The sequence below is a fragment of the Ovis canadensis genome, chromosome 18, assembly GCF_042477335.2.
Source record: "Ovis canadensis isolate MfBH-ARS-UI-01 breed Bighorn chromosome 18, ARS-UI_OviCan_v2, whole genome shotgun sequence".
NCBI classification, from domain to species: domain Eukaryota; kingdom Metazoa; phylum Chordata; class Mammalia; order Artiodactyla; family Bovidae; genus Ovis; species Ovis canadensis.
This window is the reverse complement of record NC_091262.1, coordinates 52764545-52786331: the sequence shown is the minus strand read 5'-3', so window position 1 is coordinate 52786331 and position 21787 is coordinate 52764545. Positions and strand designations below refer to the sequence as shown.

Genomic DNA, 21787 nt, shown 5'->3' with positions numbered 1-21787 from the left:
GACAGAATGATATGTACATCTATATTATATATATGGGCTTGTTCAACAAAACATGCACTGTTTACTCAGCAGCCCACATTTATCTCAGCAATGGCTTCTTTTTAGAACTGCTACTAGATGAAATGGAGGGGGAGGGGGTTCTTGGACAGAGTATTGTTCAAGTTGAAAGTCCCTGGATAGAGCTTTGTATATCCTACCGGCCAATTTGGGTGCAAATTGGATTTGAAGGACTGCCCACATCCACCTCAGGCCTCTTTCCTCAACACAGGAGACCCCAACTCTGTATTTCCACCTCATTCGGTCTCTGTGTTACCTTCAGAAGACAGAAGGCATCTGGTGGTCTCAGATCTGAAAAAATTTCTCTATCACTTTAATATTGTATCATCAGCAGCTTAATCTTGAGCTCTCATACACATGGATCTATAAATGTACAGTGTTAACGTCAAAGCCTAAGTTAGAGCAAATGTAATTTTCTGGCATATATAGTGGTAAACTTCTCCTCTCTCTACCCCCCACCCCCATCCCCCTAAATGAGGGCAGGCCTTGTAGAGTGAGCAGATCCAAGGGAAGAATTCCTTGGGAAATGAATTAGATTATTTCATCTCTAGTTTTAATTAAATAGCCAAGGCTCCACGGCCAACTTGCAGGGAGCAGCACGTTTGGTTTTTCCATTTGGTGGGGTTACCCTGCGTCTTCCTTAGGGCTTGTTTGCCGCCTGGTCGGTGCTTTGCTTCTTTTCCCCTTGTTACCTGCTGGTTAAAGGAGGGCGAGCCATCTTTGCCTAAAATTCACCCTGCTCTGGGCTCCCTGGATAGGGTGTCCTTGGAGCAGCGCCCAGCGCCAAGCTCTGGATAAAGCTCTCTTCCTGCAGATGCAAGGGGAGTCTCTGGCCCGGTGACCTTTGGGAGTGAGCGGAACCCTTACGGAGGCATCCAGGTATTTCCAGAGATCCCGTGACTATTAAGGTCTGCTCTCGCTCAAGCCAACTTGTCCGTAATCCCTTCCTAACAGCAGGTAATGGTGCTAACATTTACTGATTGTAAGTTACTCTTTAGCGTGTTGTATTCTTGTTCTGTGGGTTTTGGTTACAGGTTATACGATTAGGTTTGCGAGAACAGTAGTGAACTAAACTTCTCAGTGAGAGGTCTTCACACCAGGGAAGTGTTACTTTTCTGCAGCAGCCCTGCCTCATCACTCATTAGGGAGCTGCAGGTTGTCAAGCCGCTGCTCTTAGAACGCGCGCACCCTGAATATCCCCAGGGGCGCGCACATGTGCGCGCGTACATACGCGCGCGTGTACAACACACACACACACACACACACACACACACTCCCCTCACTAAAACTAAATTAAGAAGCCGATGATTAAGACAAGCGTCTACTAGGCCTGTCATTTCAGCATCCTTCCATCATAACATTGTGGCACCGGCAATTTTGCTTGAGAACCTCGAGAAGAAAAAAAAAATCCATGGGAGAGCCTCGTATTTGAGTGTCGAGATGCTTAACTTGTAAAAGCTAGGGAAACACTTCGGAAGTGAGAAAGTCCAAAGTTAAAAAAATTAAAAAGAGAAGCAAGAGGAGGTCTGGATAGAGACATTGGGACTCCCCAGGCAGGTTTCTGTGACTGCCAGAGAGGTTCCAAGCTCTCTGAAGGCAAGCACATACTCATCCAAAGGAATCATCTTGGGACCTGCAACAAAATACACTCCGGAGAAGCTTCTTCCCATTGCTAATCCTGCAGACAGCCAGGTATGGATAAATCCATAAGGAAATATCACCACCCTGACGTCGAAGGACCTTGAAAAAGTCTCTCTGAACAACCTTTCAGTGGAACACTCTGCACAGACCGTTTAAATATAAAATGCCCACTAGCCCTTTACTTGTTTCCCCTTATTTGCCAGCGTGCTTGGGATCTCTGATTGTGGACAATTTGCAGAGGGAGTTGAGTTCTGCTAATGTTGAGCGCAGGCCTGTTCCATTTTTTTGACCTGATCCAATTGGGAGAATAAGTCCCACACCTTTTGGGCAGTCGTGCCCTGAGAGGCCAGTTTCTTTTTTTTTTCTTCTAGTTGCCCTAGGAAGAGGCACAGCCCATCCTTCAGAGGGGTCAGGAAATGCGAAAGGCAAAGACAAAGAGTTGGAGGGGTGATGGTAAGCGGGAATGACGGAAGCTAGTGTTGGGTCCTTAGCTTTAACCCTTGAGTCTATCTGAAAAGGGAGGAAGTGAGAGTTAGCCAAAGTCAGCACACAAGACAATGCTACCTTGGATTTTCCATCAGTGGGACACTGAAGGGGGGGGGGATGACTTCATAAACATATTTCAGTCTGAAAGAAGAACTTACAGGTCTCAAAATGCTGAGCTCCTGGAGTTCCAGCTCCTTACTGTCCCCTCACTGTTTTCTTTAATTAGTTGGAGCTTCATTTTGATTTCCCACAGGAGACCAAATAATCTACTTTGGGAAATGCTAACAGCACTGTTCAGAGAATGTGGGGCATCGAGTCTCCTCTTTTCTGAAGCACCGTTTCAAAAGGTCCCCCAAAACTCCACTCGTTGAGAGAAAAGATGAAAAGGTGTGGCTTAGTGGCTGTTATTAGGACAGTCGGCTCCAAACCAGTCACTCTAAATAGTTAAAAAGTACACGAAGAGCACCGAACAAAACGGAAGATTGATGAGTATGTTTTAGACAATGCTCGCACCCACTGATGGCTTGTGCAGGAAAGACGAGGGAGAAAACTGCCTGCGTTGGGGTGAGCAGGCCAGGAGGCACGCGGAGACCCCTCCACCCCCAAGTCCCCGTTCGCATTTGAAAAGTCATATGAGACACAGAACACTATTTACTAATCAAATATATCCGCTTCCTTTCTAAAAACCCAGGTGGACAAACCTATGAGCCAGTTTCTACTTCTTGTCTATCTCATACCCACCTGCCTTCCTCACTCTCGAACTGCAGTTCCTGTAGGTCTTCCCCTCCCCCTCCAGCTCGAAGCAGTGGAAGATACGTTGAAGCAACGTTTCACAAAAAGTCCCGATCTTCTCCCTCCCTCGCTAACCCCTGGAGGCTGTAACGGCGACCGTTCTGGCGAGGAGCAAAGCTGAATACTGGCTCCCTGGCCTTGTGCGCCGCTCCTCCCCGCCCGCACTCGCGCGCCTGCCCCGCGCTCCTTTGTCGCCCGCGCCTGCCGAGCGCAATCCTCCTAGAAGACTTGCTTTTAGCTTTCATTTCCGGATTTTCCCCTCTTAGAGTTACCTTTTAAGCCCAGATGTCTCGTGTTTGCACATCATGCCGGAAGCAGGCATACAGATCAATATTTTTGGGCTAAGAGGTCATCTGCCACAGTGAAGGCGGAAAAAAAAAAAAGAGCCCAGTTAAAGGTTTTCAGATTATTATTTGTATAAAGCACAGCTCAGAGTTAAAAGATGGGGGTGTGTGCAGGTGAAGTTAACTTGAATATTCAGTTACATGGAAGGGGTGATGGAGAAGAGCAGTTATAACCTTATTTCTCTCTGGTCCTTTCGAAGGAGGCGAAGGCAGGGAGGAGAGAAACGGCCAGGGTAAGCCAGATGCAGGATAGCGTCAGGAACAAGTGACCGTTATCATGTGCAAACAAAACAACTCTACTCTTCCAGTTCAGAATCTACAAAAAAGGTAGTGGTGGTGATGGGGGGGGGGGCACTCATTTTAAAAACAATCATAGATAGGTTCTTGTTTAGTATCTTCCATCTAGGCTTGTCCTAAGCACAGAGGAGAGAAAGTACCCGTTCAAGAAGAAAGCCGGATCGGCAAGTTTGGCTCCCGAGCGTGTGAACTATGAATCACCACGGTGAAGATCTTTTCCCTTTTTTCCCCCCTTACCCTATTCGTTTCTCTTGGAGCGTGAACTTGTTAGATAAGATAGATGAGGCCACAGGGAAATGGGATCGCTGAGAAAACCCGGCTCCTTGGAGAGCAGCCTTGAGGCTGGCAGGCGGTCACTGAGCGCAGCCTTGGAAAGAGCGGAGGGGCGCGGGGCTCGCTCCCAAGCGGTCCCAACTCAAGTCCCTGCCGCCGCCCTCGGGAGGCACTCCGCGCTGTGATCGACGCCTAGGTAGCCTATCCTTTGGCCTTAGAGGAAACACCCCAGAAGACGAAAAGCCCCGAGCTGAGTTGAGTATCTGCTTTCCAGCGCGGCCTGCAGGTTTTCCTAGAAATCCGACATCCGGACCACAAAGCAATCGGAGGGTGGGAGACACTAGATTTTAAAGAAGCCTGGAGTCACGCGTGAACACTGTTTTCCCCATTGATTAGAAGTGGCTCTCTTTTCCTATTTATATATACTCCACATGCTATTGATTACACACGGCGATTTACTTGAAGAAATGCTTAGAGTATCTTTAGCACACGCTCCTCTGTCTTTGTCCCTCTCAAAGATTTCAGCTGATAGTGTGGCTGGTTGGGATCAATTAGCACTGGATTTTGCCCTGGGATTGCTCCCCAGGGCGGACAAATGGAGCCAACTCATCTCCAGCGAATTTTTTTTCTTCTCCCATGTGCGTATCCACGCCAGAGCTTTAGAAGCAGTTTAAAATTCCCAGCCTAGGTTTCACTTGATTTTGTTGCTATTGTTACATTGATAAATATTGGGTCATACACAGCCACTTGTCAGAGTCTTTGGCTCCGACTGGCATTTGTAGCTCCTAGAGGGGCGTTTGAGTTGTGTTCTAGGAACTGGAGAGATTTGTTGGGAAAAGCATTGCAGTCTCTGCTCTCTTAGTTGCAGACATGGCCTCTTAAAATCCTGCTCGTTCCTCTCTACTGTCACGTTTATTTCTTTATTTCTTCAGATATGTGAACGCTGGGTGTATGTGTCACCCTCCCCCCAACCCTGTATCTTGTAATTGAAATTATCTTTAAAACCAAAAGCTATTGATCTCAGTTTTCCGAAGTATATCTGAAACTAGAAAGAACATAGGCGAATAGACAGATAATTGTTGTAATTTCTGGGGGATGGTTGGGCAGGTAGGACGTTTGGGGGTGGTGTAACTGGAGTAATATATACAGTTTATCTTTCCACGGTACTGTATATACTCTTTCCCTTGATACTTATTGCACACGGACTGAGCCTATGGTCGGCTTGTCTTGGCATGTTTGAAGCCCCAGACACCCAACAGTATCATTACAGGAAAGAGACAAAACCCCAAAGACTAGAGGCAAGGAGGCGTCTAGTTTGAGGTGAATGGAGAGTTCCTCCTGGCGTTGGACTTTTCGGGTAAGTGCACACCCACTGGTTCAGACAGCCTGGCAGCGCAGAGTTCAGGTCTTCCCTGCACCGAAGTTCAGGGAGCGGGGTGGGTGGGAAAAGAAACAGCTGATTTTCGACATCTCAAAGGGACTCTTTCTATTTATCAGTGTTACCGAAGTGTACGTTACTGGTGAAACAACAAAACAAGCATAGAGCTGCAATTTTCAAGAAAATAGGATCTCCAAATATAAAAATAAAAAAGTAGCAGATAAGATGTATAATTCAATCAAATTACACAAAATTGCTTGAAAATCCAGAACAGTAGCGATCTATTATGCCTCTGTTTTATTAGTGACAAGTACAATTACTCTAAAATAAAGAACACTGGTGAATATATAATTGGCTGTAATCATGTTAGTGTTTGAATAAAAATGACGGGAACATTTAACACTTTGACAACAAAATGTTCAGAAATAACTTATTTATTCAAACAGTTTTTATTTTCCACCAAGTGAAGGAGAAACACAGTTTGCTTAGAAAAATCAATGACTTTTCCCTGCAATAAATAAATATCCAAAAGGGGGGAAAAACAGCCCCACACCTCTATATTATTACTATTATTATTTTTAACCAGCAAGAAGCTTAATCCTGTGTTTGGAGTCAGCACCGCCTAACGGTTGTTGGGTACCAACGGCCGCCACCTAGAGGAAGAGCTATGCAGTTCAGCCAACGCCAACCGGTTTTCCGGCGGTGACCTCGGGAATCAAAGTTAATATTCCTTTGCAAATTGCTCTCCAAACTAACTCCCCCCTCCCCCACCCCCTTAGTCCCCTTCCGCCCTACAACATCATCATAATATTTTCTTAATAATTGCTCTGCGTAATTGACGGAAGCGCCTAGTCTCTGACGGAGCGATCCTCTTCCAGCAAAGCGCCAGAGCGCGCCGGGGAAGCAGGTCAGGGAATATTGGGATCTGGAGAGAGAATCCACTTTTGACCAAAGTTCGTCCAGAGCAGCCTGAATTCAGGTCTCAAAAGGCAACAGTTGATGCCGGAACCCCACATTCCAGTGCTTTTTGAAGGGCGTTCTTAGGGAAATTACACAGCCCGGACCCGGGTCCCCCTGTCTGCCAGTTGTTCACCGCGGGGCCTTTACCCCCGAATTCTCCCCGGTCCACATCAAGCCCCTCCCCGCCGCAAACGCGGAGTTGTGCGGCCCGGGTTCTTCTCTATTCGAACCCTCGAGCCCAAAGAGTCCTTTGATTTTCCTAAATGGGTTGTTTGAAGTTCTGAAGTAAAGGTGTTGGGAGAAAGCCATGTTGGGGGGGGGGGGGTGTCACCCATGTGGCCCGGGAAGGCCGAACCAGGAGAAATCCCAGGTCTTTACACTGAATCCTGGAGTTCACGAAACGTCCACATTTTGCAGGGTAATTTGAGACTGGACCCCGAAAGGACCAGAGACGTTTTCGGATTTTAGTTTTGGTGGCTCCTAGCTATCGGCCGGAGAGATATATCTCCTATCTCATCGCACAGAGAAAACCAACCTTACATCCGGATCTTGCCTGCTGCTCTCAAGCAGATCTTGGGGAAAGGAGATACTAAGCGGGTGCGAGGGGCTAGGAAAACTGAAGTTAGGGGGGTGCCCTGCTTAGCAGCGAGCGAGCTGTCCACAGCCGCGCGCCGACCCTGCATGCGTTTCTACCCGCCCCATCCGTCCAAAGTTTTGTTTTGCATATCTTTATGTACCTAGAACATTGTTCAAGCTGAAAGTTTGCTAGAAAGCCGAGGAAAAAACAAGCTGAATTCGTATGGGGCAAACCCCAAACCAAAACCCTACCCTGATAAATAATTGGACTTTAATTTGGTTTCATTCCTAAAGTTTTCCCTTCCTTTTCTTCCTCCCCTCTCTGCTTTCCTTTCCCAATTTCTCACCTTCCCCATGCCTATCTTTATTTCTGTCTCTACAACCTATCCAAATAGTGTGACAGAAAAGACGCAGCGCGAGGTGGGTGGAGGTGACCATTTCTATGCTGAGTTTCTCAGAACCTCTCTACTTGTCAGTTCTCAGCCCCGACCGCTGCCGGAGTTTAAAGGAGACATCCCAGAGACAACCTCAGAACCATGGACCTCTTTTTCATACTGCAGAAAGTATTTTCTAAATAGTCGAAATATAGATACAGCTATATCTCTTCTGAAAGGGATGGCCTAGTACATGTCTCCCCGGTGGTGTGAGGCAACGCCCCAAACCCTAAGAACTTAAGTCCCCAGAATCTTCTCGTTTTGTTTTACATCAAACTAGCGCTTCCACCCTCAACTCCCAGGTCTATCATTCCTTTCCCGCATTATATTAACAGGCGATGTTAGCCTTCCCCTACGTGTTTAGGCTGCTAATGCAGTGCACTTAACGCAACAAAAATGCTCATCTGTGGAGATTTTCCCAAGGCTGGCCGCGATGCTGGCTCCTTCTCTTTTCAGGGCACGTCCATTCCTCCCCCGACTCTTCTTTACTTGAGGTGGGGACTGAGAAGGGGGTCCAACCACTGTGTGCGAGGGTGGGAGAGCTCCCCTCCCTCTATCCCCTGCCTGCCAATACACCCGAGGGATAGTGAATTTTTGGTTTTCTCTTAGGAGCCGAAAAATCTGGAAGCTTCAGCCGTGGCACTTGGTTGCCTCTTTGGTTAACTTGCCTTCCTCTTTCTTCTCACCTCAGTGTGTGAAAGCATTTCAGGATTGCTCACAGCCTCCTCTGCTTCCTTCTTAGCTCCTGCCTTCTGAAGAGAACTCTGCTGGCTTTCTTTTCTGTTTTGGCAGGAAAGCTGGGCTGGAGATGCTCTCTGTATCAGATTGTTTATGTGTTGTGAACGCTGGTCTAGTTTTAATAACTTTATGGAGGAGACTGTCCTGGGCTTGCTGGCATTTCCTCTCCCAACCTCTCTTTGTAGGAGACTGTCCTGAGGAAGGAATCACCTGAGCTTAGCTGATGGCCTTTTGTCAGGTTCTCTTACTTCTTAAAGTCTGGCGGGAGAAAGTCCTGTGTCATCAGGATTCGAATGTATCCAGTTTCCAAGGAGAAGGACATTACACAGAAAAATAAAATTAATATATAATAAGTATTTTTTTCCAGTTTTGGTTTAAAAGATGATTACCTTTGTTGCTCCCATTTAAAATATTTTAGTTTTTTTTTTAAACCTAAAAAAATTATAGATGTTAGAACAGAGCTTTGCAGCTCTGGTTCTACCATGCTCTTCTTATGACTCCTTAGCAAGTTACTTCACCTTTTTAGTTTTTTTTCTTCATCTGAAAAATAAGTGATCTGCATTCATTAATATAGAAGATATCATCCACTCATCAGAATCGCAAAAGCAGTTAAAAACAATTTTCCCAAATCCCAAGAATTTTTTTTTTTTTTTTTGGAAGAGGTTAAAAAAATCTTATTCAAACAGCAGCAGCGACATCTAGTGACCACAGTGCTCAATAGTAAGTGGAAAGTTAACTGAGGAGTGGGCTTTCAGAGTGAGATATCTTGGGTTTTCTAATAAATCTTAATGGTCTGGCAAAAAGTACTCTTTTGTATTCAAGGAGATCTTAAGGAGTATAGGTTATGGCAATGAGAAAAAGAAAGATGCTTACCAAATAAATAAATAAAAAGAAAGATGCTTACCAACCTCAAGTGTGCATATACGGCTGTTACAAATGATTAGAACATTCTTCTAATGTTTTAAATTCCATGTCAAGAGACTGTTGTTGTTGTTCAGTTGCTCAGTCATGTCTGACTCTTTGCAGCCCCATGGACTATCTAGCACACCAGGCTTCCCTGTCCTTCACTATCTCCTGGAATTTGCCCAAACTCATGTCCATTGAGTTGGTGATGCTATCCAACCATTTCATCCACTGTTGCCCTCTTCTCCTCCTGCCCTCAATCTTTCTCAGCATCAGGGTCTTTTCCAATGAGCTGGCTTTTTGCATCAGGTGGCCAAAGTATTGGAGCTTCAGCTTCAGCATCAGTCCTTCCAATAAATATTCAGGACTGATTGCCTTTAGGATGGACTGGTTTGATCTCCTTGCTATCCAAGGGACTCTCAAGAGTCTTCTCCAGCACCACAATTCAAAAGCATCAATTCTTCAGCCTTAGCCTTCTTTATGGTCCAACTCTCACATCTGTACATGACTACTAGAAAAGCCATAGCTTTGATTATATGAAGCTTTGTCAGCAAAGTAACATCTCTGCTTTTTAATAGTCTGTCTAGGTTTGTCATAGCTTTTCTTTGAAGAAGCAATTGCCTTTTAATTTCAAGAGACTAGTTCTAAAAAAATAGTTTTATGGATTGTGCTTTATTTAGTTAATTTTCCAAATTAAAATCAATTGTATTACTGCGCAAATACTTAACAAAATTGGAAAAAATTAGAAATTTCCAATATTTCATTCCATTTGGGTCAACCATTTAGATGATTTCAGATTGCTGTCTAGTCAATATCATGGAACACACTAAAAATAACTCCCTCCTTTAAGTCACCATATTTATATACTCTGTGTAGATCACCTTGCTTGAAATATTTTTAAATTCAAAGAAATGGGATTCCCATTACTAGATAGTCTTCATCTCTTTTTGTATCAAGGATTATCTGGGCACAGGTGAAGTCTTAGTCATGACAGAGAGACTGCATAGCCTAAGACATTTCAGAGTAACTATGTTAGCATTTTCTTGGCATTTCATACTTTAAACAGAGGTAAAGAATTCATCTCATTCTCTGTGACCTTATAAGTTGGCCACGTGTGTGGGCATAGTTTGTTCATGCACTCAGTAAAGTGTATGTTTCAATTCCTAATAGCAAAGCAGATGATGACTGCTGGAATGTATGGATCCATGTTTTATAACTTTAAAGGAAGCCAACTTTGTTTATTATATTTTACACTTGACCAGTACTTTCTGCGATTTTACTATGTAATTTTGCCACTGATTGACTTACTAGATATTTTAGCCCGGTAGTATTTTAGTCTGATAAGACAACTAGACACATAATTAACTCCAGGGAGAACCTAAGCTAGTCACACCACTTTCTTTCTTTTTTTTAAATTAATTAATTTATTTTTAGTTGTGTTGGGTTTTTGTTGCTGCACATTGGCTTTCTCTAGTTGTGGTGAGTGGGAGCTACCCTTTGTTGTGATGTATGGGCTTCTCGTGATATCTTCTCTTGCTGCAGAACACAGGCCCTGGAGCATGGGCTTAGTAATCGTGGCACATGGGCTTAGTTGCTCTGCAGCGTGTGGAATCTTCCTCAACCAGGGAATGAATTCGTGTCCCATGCATTGGCTGGTGGATTCTTATACATTGTACCTCCAGGGACGTCCCATGCTACTTTCTTGACCTTAGCTTCCTTAATTACAAAATGAGGAGGTCAAACACCCCATGTCCCTATTGCTCAAAACAACTGTAAATCAATAACTCTCCAGTCCTCATTTGCCAGGACCCTCTTTGGGTGACTCTGTGGTCATTTGTGACTCTTCAGTGTAGATTCTGAATTCTCCAGTTGGGCATCTTGTCAGAAATTGCAATTAAAGGAACTGAGGAATCCTAGTTCTTCATGTCCTTCCCTTCTCCCCCTTGGTCTGATTTTTAGAAATGGCAAAAATATTAGACTTTCCAGTCAACATTTACCAATTCGTTGGCATTCACTCAGCCCTCTGCTGTCCATCCAGAAAAATCACAGTGTGGGAATGGAACAACTGAACACAAAGCTGGGGCAGCTGTATTTGAGTTTACCTAACATGTTCCCATATCGTCATGGTAATGATTATTTATTATTATTATTAGCCAGAGCCAAAGTATTCTGGCTGCAAGCAGCCTACATTTCCTTCCCGTTTCTGTGGCCCTATGAATACATTTCTTCAAGAGATGGCAGTAAAATGTCTCCCATTTCTATGTGGCTTAAAATATCATCACACATACTTCTCAAGGAGAAGATTGTTCACAGGAGGCACATATTACCCTATGATGCAAGTATGGTGGTAGTGGTTTAGTCGCTAAGTCATGTCCAACACTTGTGACCCCATGGACTGTAGCCCACCAAGCTCCTCTGTCCATGGGATTTTCCAGGCAAGAATACCGGAGTGGGTTGCTATTTCCTTATCCAGATGCCAATATGCTCAGCATTTAATATAGGCTCCAAGGAGGCTCAAGACATTTATGAGGAGAATCAAAACTATACTGACCTGGGTTGACAGAAGGAACAGTTTCATCATAAAGAAAATTCTGAATCTCTGAAGGGCTTATATTTAAGATGCTTTTTGCTTTCTCTTTTCTCGTCTCTCTAGATGTCCTCCTGCTCTTCATACAACTCAGACTGGTAATAAAAATACCCTATATTGGTATAAAATTAGCAAGGCATATTTTCTTCTGTGAATTCCTCTCAGATTCAAGAGATGGGTATTATTTTGCTTTAGAAGTGAGGAAATTGGCCTAGAGAGACTAAATTGCTCACCTGATCTCGTACCTCTAGGAAGCCCCAGAGCAGCAGCATGAATTCTGGCCTCGACTAGGTTGCATCTTACTGCGGGGGGTCCTCAGGGTTGAGGTCCTCACACTGGGAACCAGGGTTACTGACTGGCCTGCTGCTGTTCCTTAGGCCTCACCAAGATCCTACCACATATATTTGAGAAGTCTCAACTTTTAGGGGATTATTGGGAAACTTGCACCATGATAGAATCTGTGCTTACTGCTCTTCACTCATGTATGATTTTCTCCTCTTAATGCTAACATATTTATATTATCTATACTGTTTCTATTTTCTTCTTGAGGGATAATCTTTGCAAAAAGATAGCAAAAATAATGTAAAAAATATAATATTTATATTTTTTATAGGAGGGACAATCAATGCAAAACGATTATACTCAAAACATGTTTGTTAACGACTTAGGATCCTAGATTTTGGAATTGAAACAGATGTAAGACATCCTCTGATTCAGCAGCTCTGGAGAGAGATCACTATCTTAATCAGTGGCTCTTGGGATCTGTGCTGATTCCCAGTTTGAATTATTCTGAATGTTTTGGCCTTGTTTTTTGCCCATCTCCCTTCCTTCTTGGCTTCATACATTAATGTATTTGGGAATTCCATTCTTGCTGGCTACCGTGTGCGCTGGCTTTCCAAATGGGCTGCCTCTTCAGTAGCAGGCTGTAGATCTGGCGAAGGACCCTGCTCTCAACTGGGAGCTGTTTTCTTCCTCTTAAATGTTATTTTGTCTGAAGTAGCTCTCTGCTGCCCTCCACTGGCACTTAGCCACTAGAGCTAGCAAGCCTTCTGCTTCTCCACTAAGACTGCATCTAACTCTCCAAACGAGTTACCAGAGTATTACTAACCACAGGAAGTCCAGCACTGTGTGTAGTTTTTATAGCATGAAACATAGGACCCAGGCCTCTTCATGTTCACTTATACCTCATGTTCTCGCTTTCTGAGAAGGAATTTGCTGATGGGCTGTGCATGAGTATCTGACTTATACTAATTTCAAGTATTTGTGCTGGAGTATTTGGAAGGGATTACTTAATTACCAAGCTGAAATACACTTCAATGCATTGAAATGTATTGAAATACACTTCAAATGATACTCAGCCACAAATTTCTGAGCATGCTGTACTTATTCAGTCTTAAGTAATGTTAAGCAATTTTATCTTGTTGCTATAAAGATATAGTGAATTGTATGAAATTCCTAAATGATATGTACAGTTTCCATTTATTCAACAATTATGTATTAGACACACGCTATGTGCCAGACACTGTTCTTGGTGCTGAGAATACAGTGCTGGATAAAGGAGATGCAAACTATAAAAACGCCTTCTGCCTTTACTGAGCTTGTTTACTAGCTGAGAAAGATAACTATTGAATGAATTAATAAGCAAAATGCCCTTTGAGGGAATATGACACTACCATATCTAATAATTCCTGCCAGAAAAACATTTCAGGGATTCCATGTTTTTAAGAATATCAGTATTAAGATTGAGAGTCATAACCAAAGTTAGATAGGGACTTTTGCGACAAATATTTAATGTGTTATTCCTTCATTCATAAATTTATTATAAATTGAATGTGGGTCTATTAAAGCAATTGATGCACTTGAATGTATGAATCCTTCAGCTGCAAAGATGTTTCATCTTTTTATTCTATTTTAATTTTCTCTTCTGTTAGAATGTCTGATGTTTGCCACCTTGTCACCCTCTGTAAGAGCTATCATGGAAGCCCCTGCTATTGCTGCCTTGATTATGGAATCTATTACTGTCTTTCCTTTTCCCTTTTTTTTTTTTAAAATTAAGTTCTCTTCCTCTGTTTTTTGCTTAGATACAGTCTAGATACACTCTAACGCTCTAGATACACTGCAGATACACTGTATCTTGTATCTAAGTCACAGATACACTCTAACAGAGGCTTGCATGTGTGCTAAGTCGCTTCCATTGGGTCTGACTCTGTGTGACACTATGGATGGCAGCCTGCCAGGCTCCTCTGTCCCTGGGATTCTGCAGACAAGAATTCTGGAGTGGGTTACCATACCCTCCTCCAGGGGATCTTCCTGATTCAGGGATTGAAACTGCGTCTCTTATATCTACCTGCATTGGCAGATGGGTTCTTTACAACTAGCGCCATTTGGGAAGCTCAGTCGAACAGGTATCACTGGCAAAATGGAATAAATTTTTCCTTTCTAATGTGGAAGGACCAATCATAAGTAAACAGGTATAGTTACTTGGTCTTCTGTAATATACCAGGTCTATTTGAAATGAATGTCTGTCCCAAGTTAAACACAGATGGTTTGGGGAAAACAAAAGTAGTATTGATATTAATCACAGGTACAACTTTCAAAAAAATTCTATATTGATTGAAGAGGTCTTCCAAGCGTGATGTCAGGGACTGAGGGTCACAACAAGCTGCTTGTCCTTCCTCAGGAATAATGCAGTTGCTTCACCCAGGTTCTGAGCCATCCACCAGAGATATATAAAGTACTTGTCAGAAAAGCAGCTTCTAGATCATGGCATCTGGTGCTATCACTTCATGGCAAATAGATGGGGAAACAGTAGAAACAGTGGCTGACTTTATATTCTGGGCTCCAAAATCACTGCAGATGGTGATTGCAGCCATGAAATTAAAAGACACTTATTCCTTGGAAGGAAAATTATGACCAACCTAGACAGCATATTAAAAAGCAGAGACACTACTTTGTCAACCAAGGTCCGTCTGGTCAAGGCTATGGTTTTTCCAGTGGTCATGCACAGATGTGAGAATTGGACTATAAAGAAATCTGAGCACCAAAGAATTGATGCTTTTGAACTGTGGTGTTGGAGAAGACTCTGGAGAGTCCTTTGGACTGCAAGGAGATCTAACCAGTCCATCCTAAAGGAGATCAGTCCTGGGTGTTCATTGGAAGGACTGATGTTGAAGCTGAAACTCTAGTACTTTGGCCACCTGATGCGAAGAGTTGACTCATTGGAAAAGACTCTGATGCTGAGAGGGATTGGGGGCAGGAGGAGAAGGGGACGACAGAGGATGAGATGATTGGATGGTATCACCGACTCAATGGACATGGGTTTGGGTGGACTCCGGGAGTTGGTGATGGACAGGGAGGCCTGGTGTGCTGCGGTTCATGGGGTTGTAAAGAGTCAGACACGACTGACTGAACTGAACTGAAACCATCTCAGTCAAGTAGGAAGCTAGATAGTTTCATTCTCTTATTTTTGAGTGAGCTTAGCTGTCTAGCTGGAGAAGGCAATGGCAACCCATTCTGGTACTCTTGCCTGGAGAATCCCATGGGCGGAGGAGCCTGGTAGGCTGCAGTCCATGGGGTCGCTAAGAGTCGGACGCGACTGAGCGACTTCACTTTCACGCATTGAAGAAGGAAATGGCAGCCCACTCCAGTGTTCTTTCCTGGAGAATCCCAGGGATGGGGGAGCCTGGTGGGCTGCCGTCTTTGGGGTTGCACAGAGTCAGACATGACTGAAGCGACTTAGCAGCAGCAGCAACAGCAGCAGCAGCTGTCTAGCTTCAGAGTCCAGAGCTGACACATATCCAATGTCTTTGGCCATCAGTTCAATAATTGCTTTCTATATCATTGACGGCTAACTTGAAATGTTGTGCACGTAACACATTTACACTGTTGCCTGGGTACGTTCCTTGTACAAACTCTGAAACAACACATTTGTATAGGTCTTCTCTATCCTTTGCCCTGCAAACCAGTTGTTGGTCAAGTTAAGTGGTTTGTTGATTTTTGAGAGAAGAGTTCTGGACTTAGGAAATGTTCTTAAATGTTAGAGGTTTTGGCAGTTTGGAGTTTACAAAATCAAGGTTTTGCATTATTGATTTGAGGTGATCAAATGGAAGACGTGAGGGGTTGGAATGTTTAACTGAATTGGACACGTAAAGTGAACCATTATTTAAAAGACTGTAAAGAAAGAAAAAAGTGCCATGAATTTACATGACATGCCATGAAGTGTGAGAAGCATCCGCGCCTCAGAGATGTTAAAATATAAACATCTCACAATCACATTTCTTAATGTGATTGTGGTATTTCTTAATGTGGTATTTCTTAATCTTCGTTGAGATGGATTCAGGTAAAATGATAACATAGTTTCTTGGGACGACACATCCATGATATAGTAACTTCATAGTAATACACTTCATGACATAGTAACATGAAGAACAAAAAGACTTGACAACAGAAAAATCATTAAAATAGAACAATTATGTATTTTCATGAGTTTGCAGATGTTTTAAAAAATAATTTCTGAAAAATCTTTAATCTTTAAGTGAAATTCTGAGAAATCTCAGGATTTCTAAGTAAGATGTTTTAAAAGAAAAAAAGTAGTCCATATTTTGGCAAAAACTCCATATACAGAACTGATTCAAGGTTGTTGGGTGAGAATCTTCATTGCTGGAAATTTCTAGTTTTGTTTTTATGGTGCAGTCTTACAGTATTGTCTTCTATCAGAAATACATGCCTTAATTTCACTGTAACATGTGAGTCAGGACAGCAGGAAGAATCTAAAGCCTCATATGTCCTTATATGAGGTAGAAATGTGTATATTTTTATTAAGAAATTATTTTATAAAATACCTTTAATTTTTGATTACTTTTAATTTTATACCGCTCCCCCCACTTTATTTTTAGCCACACTGTGCAGTTTTTGGGATCTTAGTTCCTCAACCAGGAATTGAACCCGGGTCCCTGGGCAGTGAAAGTACAGAGTCCTAACCACTGGACTGCTGGCAATTCCCCTGAGAAGATCCCCTGGAGAAAGGCTTGGCAAACCATTCCAGTATTCTCACCTGGAGAATCCCATGGACAAAGGAGCCTGGCAGGCTACAGTCCATGGGGTCACAAAGAGTCAAACACAACTGAGCCACTAATACTTTGACTTTTTCACTAGCTTAACACAGACTTGCTGAGAAAATTTTCCAATATATTAAGAAAAGAAATATAAATCACCCACTAAGACAAAACCTAAAGATAACTTCAGTTAATATTTTGCATAATTTAAAAGAAACAGGCCTTTTCCTCTGCAGAAATATATACTATATAGTACACTTTAAATAATTTAAGTCATTCTGTGAATATGTTTTGCGTTATCCATTTTTTCATCAGTGTTTTACCATGAATATTTATTTCCTCACCAGTATTATTATTTCTGAAAACTATTAGCTTTTAACTTATTTTTGTTATTTTATGCATTAACAATGAAACTATAACAATTGTCTATTAACCATTGCTTCACAATTAGGTTGATTCTAATTTTTCATCATCAAGTGACTTTAGATGTACATCTTTGGACATAGAGAGATAGTTCTCTTAAAATGTTTTTCTTAGGGGAAGAATTTTTTTGGGTCCCATAGTATAAATTTTTAAAAGACACATATGTGCCAGGACTTTACTGGTGGTCCAGTGGCTAGGACTCCATGCTGCCATTGCTGGTGGCCCGGGTTTGATCCCTGTTCTGGGAACTAGATCCACAGGCTGCATGAAGATCTCATGCAAGAACTTCACTCTAGGAAGCAAGAACAGACTTTTTCTCTAATCGTTCCTATTTTTTCTATTAATTCATCCCCCAGATGCAAAAAGGCATTTGTTTTTATGCTCACTGTCCATGCATGAATTATGTGTTTACAATTTTGAAATGCCTCAATAGGTATTATATTAATATTAGAGCCAACAGTGATGAAAAAGCACAATCCAATATCTGCCTGCTTGGTGGTATGTGTTATATGGATCTTAAGGTACTTGAACATCTTGGATCAGAGATGCTAGATAGCTGACACTTGTTTGTTAAGTCTGACAGGGTTATATTTATGTTTCCTCCAATAATCAGAAGGATCATTTTAAGCATAAGGATATTGTAGGCAGCTTTATAAATGTAGCTCATAAAAAGGTGTTTCTTAAACTTCTTTCATAACCTGTTATAATTTACTATCACTCCTAACTACTTTAGCTGGCAAGTATAGAATGTTGTTCTAGGTTTCATGTGGGTGTCTGTTATTTCTTCCAATTATGCTACTTCAGTTCAGTTCAGTTCAGTTCAGTTGCTCAGTCATGTCTGACTCTTTGCGACCCCATGAATCGCAGCATGCCAGGCCTTCCTGTCCATCACCAACTCCCGGAGTTCACTCAAACGCACGTCCATCGAGTCGGTGATGCCATCCAGCCATCTCATCCTCTGTCATCCCCTTCTCCTCCTGCCCCCAATCCCTCTCAGCATCAGAGTCTTTTCTAATGAGTGAACTCTTCACATGAGGTGGCCAAAGTACTAGAGTTTCAGCTTTAGCATCATTCCTTCCAAAGAAATCCCAGGGCTGATCTCCTTCAGAATAGACTGGTTGGATCTCCCTGCAGTCCAAGGGACTCTCAACAGTCTTCTCCAACACCACAGTTCAAACGCATCAATTCTTCAGCGCTCAGCCCTCTTCACAGTCCAACTCTCACATCCATACATGACCACTGGAAAAACCAGAGCCCTGACTAGACGGACCTTTGTTGGCAAAGTAATGTTTCTCCTTTTGAATATGCTATCTAGGTTGGTCATAACTTTTCTTCCAAGGAGTAAGCGTGTCTTAATTCCATGGCTGCAATCACCATCTGCAGTGATTTTGGAGCCCCCCAAAATAACAGTGTTTCCACTGTTTCCCCATCTATTTCCCACGAAGTGGTGGGACCAGATGCCATGATCTTAGTTTTCTGAATGCTGTGCTTTAAGCCAACTTTTTCACTTTCATCAAGAGGCTGTATGCTACTTGTGGTGAGCCATTTCTTGGCATGTGGGAGTGGGAGAGGCTTTGAAAATTACTTAGTTTAGGGACTTCCCTGGTGGCCCAGTGGTTGATGGTCTGCCTTCCAACGCAGGAGACGTGAGTTCAGTCTCTGGTTGGGGAATGAAGATTCCACATGCCGTGGGGTCAACCAAGTCTGTTCACTGCAGCTAGAGAGCCCATGCACTGCAGCTAGAGAGCCCATGCACTGCAGCTAGAGAGCCCATGCACTGCAACTAAGACCCGGCACGGCCAATAATTAATTAATTTAGAAAGTTACTTAGTTTGGAAACCACTCATTGCAGGTTTTACTACTTTACAAATGACTGCTAATTGAGACCTGACAGGATATGTGTTTTAGTAGTTGAAAAGGACTGGAAACCATCATTTAGTAGAAAGACCATTGAACATCACAAGACTTAAATCCTAGACTCTATTCATTATTGGTCTTTCTAGTGGCTCAGACAGTCAACAATCTGCCCATAATGCAGGAGACCTGGGTTCAATTCCCGGGCCAGGAATCCCCTGGAGGAGGAAATGACAACCCACTCCAGTATTCTTGCCTGGAGAATCCCAAGGACAGAAGCCTGGTGGTCTACAGTCCATGGAATTGCAAAGAGTCACAAAGGACTGAAAAATTAACATTCTGTTATTAGAATAGATACTTCATAACTCTGTGATAAAGAGCCTCTCCTTCTAATCTCTCTTACTTTCCTTTGACCTAAAATATATTTTGAAACACCTGCCAAGTCTAGCTCTGAAATTTATTCGTAGCAAGTGAGAAAGTGAGATGTAATGATGGGGTTTTGTAAACAGAAAAGTTAATATTCTGATTTTACTTTTGGATTTGGTTTATGTTAGGACTACAAGTCGCACAAATATTCTAAAAGATAAGAATATTTATTGTCACCAACTACTCACTGTTGCTTGATCTAAAGCCCTCATATATTCTATAAGCATGTTGAATTCATTGTTTGACTATGACACTGTTCCTTATGTATTCAAAATAAGTATCACCAGAAAATCTTTGCAACTTAAAAAATTTATATACTTTATATGGTGTCTAAAACTATTCATGCATTTTAATAAAATTGAGTAATTCTTAAAATATGAAGTTTTAGTATAAATTCACACACCAACTGGGAAGACACAGTTTCAATGCAGCTGCTGTACAATTTTCTTCACAGATTATTTGTAATGTCATTAGCCATTGTTAGGTCTATTAGTCAGAAGTTTCAAATCTATAAGGCGGTTGTCATATTTAGTAATTATTTTTTTAAATACTGACATACAATTAAGCATCTTGAAATTCAGCTTTATTCACAGATTTTCCCTTCTGTTCTTTTGCAAAATCAATTTGGATAATCTCAAAATAACCGTGCCTCTCTACACTCTAAGCATTTTAGATGTGTCATCATATTAATTTTTTGCCCTTTACTACTTCCATTAATTAATTTTGCCCTTTAACTTTTGCTGATCAATGTGGACTAAATTGTAATTGCAACATTTCTATGAAATAATACCAAATTAAGACTGATAGTGTCACGCTGTGAGTTAGTGAGTGGTTTTAACATTTTTGAGCTTGGTGTGTTGATTTAAAACTGGATAGACTTAAAACCAACTTTAAAATATTTTATGATTTGAATTATTTTAAAATTAAAAATTTTTTGAAGTATAGTTGTTCAAATCTATGTGTTACAGGAGTACAATATAGTGAGTCAAAATTTTTAATGATTATATTCAATGTGTAGTTATTATAAAATATTGTCTATATTCCCTATGTTGTACAACATATCCTTGTAGTTTATTTCCTACATAATAGTTTGCATCCCTTAATCTCCTCCCCATATTGCCTCTCCCCCTTCTTTCTCCCCACTGATAACCCCAAGTTTGTTCTCTATATCTGTGAGTCTACTTTTTTTTTGACCGAGAACCACCATTTGCTCTACATTTAAATTCTAGGTGTGATGAATTCTGAATATTATATTATGGTTAAAATTCCCTTGCTGTGTCTGCTAAACACTGGTGGTTTGGAGACATGTAGCTTTATGTGATCCTTAGCCCACTAGAGTTAAAATGTATGACAAGGGAATGAAAGAATTAAATATCTCTGTTTGTATTCATGCTCACAAATGGGTCAAAATACTGATTTTAATCTAGATTACCCAATATGATTGATTATTTATTAAGTGAATATATAATTATTATTTATTCTGCACCAGATAATGTACCAGGAGATGAGGGTAGAGTGGTGAATAAAATTTAATTTCTACTCCAAAAGAACAGTCTGGTTGAGGAGATGAACACATAGTCATATGTGTACAGTGAAATTAGTGCCACATTGGAGGTATGCATTGAATACTATGCAAGTACAAGGGAAAGTCACTTAGGTCTTCAGGTTTAGGAAGGATATGACACCCAAACTCCTTCAAAAAGTTTTTAAAAAATTATAAATTGAATACATGAACATATAATAACAATTAAGAAGAGTTTATGATTAAAGTAAAAGAACTGTTTTTATTCAACAGTTTTTTGGTTTCCTAAAGGCAAGCTCTTTTGAATATTTTTGATTGCATTTCCTTTGGTGGTTCTCCAGAATATTAAATCATATGATTATACATTCTCTGTGTATTTTAGGGTTATTTATCTATTACTTCTGAAGGTTAGTTTTTTTGATAATAAATAATACACTGATACACTACTGAGAGGTGATATTATTGCCTGTACTATTTTGTTCACTTTTTTATTTTCATCAGTCTTCACCATTTATCAACTGCCTTGTATTTTTATTTTTTAAGATTGAAAAAGAATGGATATATTCGTATGTATAACTGAATCACTTTGCTGTACACCTAAAATTGATGGCTCAGCTGGTAAAGAATCTGCCTGCAATGCGGGAGACCTGGGTTTGATCCCTGGATTAGTAAGATGCCCTGGAGAAGGAAAAGGCTATCCAGTCTAGTATTCTGGCCTTGAGAATTCCTTGGGGTCGCAAAGAGTCGGACAGGACTGAGCGATTTTCACTTTCACTTTCACTCACTAAAACTGGCACGTTATAAATCAACTCCAATATATTCTAATATAAAATAAAATTTAAAAAAATTCAGCATTTAAAAATACTGAAAATTTTCTTTGAAAAAAGCCTCTTAAATAGTGCAAAAAGAGATTGTTATATTTCTAATTTGATATGAAACAGCAATCAACAGAATCTTTTTATTCTTTATTCATAAATTGACTCTGAAAATGTTCACCTTTTAACTGTGCTGGGTCATGTACTGTGCTGTGGCAGAATGGTGT

The 21787-nt window shown here is 41.5% G+C and overlaps 1 pseudogene; it reads left to right on the top strand.

The window, feature by feature from the left end:
- Positions 1-7158: 7158 nt before the first annotated feature.
- Positions 7159-21787, top strand: part of LOC138423400 (tubulin alpha chain-like) — a 33860-nt pseudogene continuing 19231 nt past the window's right edge.